This window comes from Musca vetustissima, unplaced genomic scaffold (genome assembly GCF_032173495.1).
Source record: "Musca vetustissima isolate MV318-11 ecotype Yass unplaced genomic scaffold, APGP_CSIRO_Mvet_v1 utg7437, whole genome shotgun sequence".
Taxonomy (NCBI): Eukaryota; Metazoa; Arthropoda; class Insecta; order Diptera; family Muscidae; genus Musca; species Musca vetustissima.
Genome location: NW_026877325.1, coordinates 40,842 through 43,734, shown reverse-complemented (window position 1 = coordinate 43,734; position 2,893 = coordinate 40,842).

Here is a 2,893-nt window from a genome sequence, read left to right as displayed (position 1 = left end):
TGGGTTTTTTTATGTTGCACTTTATTTTAGCTTTAGGCGGCGGCAATGTCCGGAGTGAAACGAGACTGAATTTTGTTGACTGGCATTTCATGTTGTCGTCGTTGTTGTTATTGTTGCTGTTGGGTTTTCTTTCCTCTGGCTTACTTTACATGTTCTTTCTTGAATTTCTTGTTGTCGTTGTTGGACATGACATCCAAATGAATATAGAAATTTTATAATGCTGGGTAAACAACACATGACCGCCATGAGTGTGAGTGTGTATGTTGTGTGTAGTTTCTTGTTGTTGTAATATACAACAAAGTAACTGCAGAATTAAAAGAATAAGGAATCTCAGAGTGAGTGAGGTTGTGTGGCAAGCTCTTTTATGATGTGAAAAATACTTGGAAAGGAGAAAAAGAGAGCAGCAGTAACGAACCCCGGACAAGAGGGGAGATATTAAGCATGAAGTAAATATACTAATGAAATGCCATAGATGACGACGAACCGAACCCAATCAAACGAATGCGCTTTAAAACATAAAATCAATGAAACGAAGAAAATATTATATTTTGTTTTCATTTGAAGTAATGCTGTATTCGTTCGTCTTCTTCTTCTTCTTCTTCCTCTCCTCTATTACTGTTGTTGTAACTTTCCTTCTTTCTTGTTATTGTTGCAAAAATTGTTTTTTTTTGTTTTATTACTTTTGTGGTTAGCTTGCATGGTTTGTTATTTTTGTTGTTGTTGTCGTACGTCGTGTGAAGTATAGATTACAAAGTGAAAAAAGAATTGCAATCATGTGAGAATGAGTTTTTGTATCAAATAGAGAATAGAGAGAGGCAGAGTGCTTGTGTGTAAGAAAGGGAGAGCAGTTAAATAGAGATTAAAATTTAAATTTAACAACAGCAGCAGCAGCAAATTTATATAAATCTGTGTTTAATAAAATTGCAATAATTTCTATTTAACTTTTATTGCATGACAATGTGGGGTGGATTGGTGGTGTTGATTTATGTGGCGACAATATTCCAACATAAATTCTAAAAAATAAATAAAAATGGAAAAAATAGGCATTTGGATTTCAAGAAGTCCAGAACAACATTATGTAAAAATAATTAAAAGAATAATAATAGTTTATGAAAGTTGTCACTTAAAAAGTAGTGTAATTGCTTCTAATATCGGCCTGCATCAGTAGTCGGTATTTTTTGTATCTAAATTTAAATATGTAGAGGAGAATGGGGCACCTTCGGCATCGGGGCACATTCGGCAATCACGTTTTCGATATGAAGTTCTTACCGTACATCACTAGCTTGGATATATATAGGCATCGACTATCAAAATAAATAACTGTCGAAAAGTTTGAAATCTCTAGCTAATAAGCTTATTTAAATAGATCGTTTTTTGTATTTTTACAGATGTTTTTGTAATATTTCCATTCCATTTCGTAAGTATTTCGTGTATAAAACTTTTTAAATTTTTTAGGGCATTATTATTAAAAAGTAGTTAATTACAGTGTGCATTCTTATAAATGAAAAAAACTATAAAATCTACCTTCGGGGTAGATTCGGCAATATTATTTCCTTGAGTTTGTCTTTAAAAATAATCCTTTAATATGCTTCGAAATTACATAGAGTAACTTCGGGTAATGTGGACCACCATTTTCTTTTTTTGATATTGTGGGCGTAACAACGGTAAAAAATAAAAACAAATTGTTTTCACAGCATGGTAGATTTATTAGCTAATTATATTCCAGGTCAAAAATTATATGTATTTGTCCATAAAAATGTTATTGCATTATATTTCAAAAAACTCTAAACTGCAAATAAAAATAACTTGGCGGGTAATGTGGACCAGTATGTGTGGATAATGAGGATCAGTAAGTTAAAGGTAGGTTGTGGATTAATTGTGATAAATTTCAATTTATTGCACTCTTGGGTAACAATGAATGCAAAAATATATGGGTCCATGTTTTGGAATTGCCCCCATTTAAGGGTACCACCCCATTTGCGGTATTTTAAAGGTCCTTGCTTCATTATCCAACCGAGGCACCTATAATTTCGGATATCGAGTTTTCAGAGGATAGAATACCTCCTCGCATATTAAATGCACCCTTGTTTCGAACTCTTCCTCATGAAAATGTCCTACTTTTTTATAGTGGTCCACATTACCCGACATTGAATATTTTTATTTAAAAATAATTATCGGCTTCAAAAATGAATAAAAATGTAAAAGTAACCGAAAGTAATTACAGATAAACGTGTATTTTTCTTAAAGAAAACAAGAAAACCACATAACCTCTTTATATTCGAGTAAAACAAAATGTTCGACTATTTTACAAAATCGTTCGACTATTGTGCTAAAAAATTTTCAAATCACACTTTTACAATCAGAGCTACAATTTCACCTACTAAATTTTCAACATTGCAATTATTTATTAAAAACCAAGTTTGATGTTTGTTTTCACTGATTAGGAAAACATTTATCAAGGCGGCATTGTCATATTTGAAGCATTTTCTTAGATATGGGGGGTGGTCCACATTTGACGCATGGTCTACATTACCAGAAGTTACTCTATATAAGACCTAACATACTTGTATTGGCGAAAGTGCCTTAGAAATAATATATTTCTGATATAGTCAAAATATAGCCTTAAAAGTCAAACTTTGAGTCGCATATTAAAACAAAATGGAACATTTAGAGGATATGAATTTCAGTCAGACTGATAACGGTGATAATTACCATGCTATGACTATGTTGCCGAATGTGCCCCATCAATAGGAACTGTTCAAAAACGATTTTCGAGTTTTATTGACTTCTGCAAAATCGACTAAAAATTTGATTTTTGTATAAATTATTGTGAACAGATAAAGTAAAGTTCCGGAAAGTGAAATTTTCGTGCTATTTGTGCTTTGTGATAAAA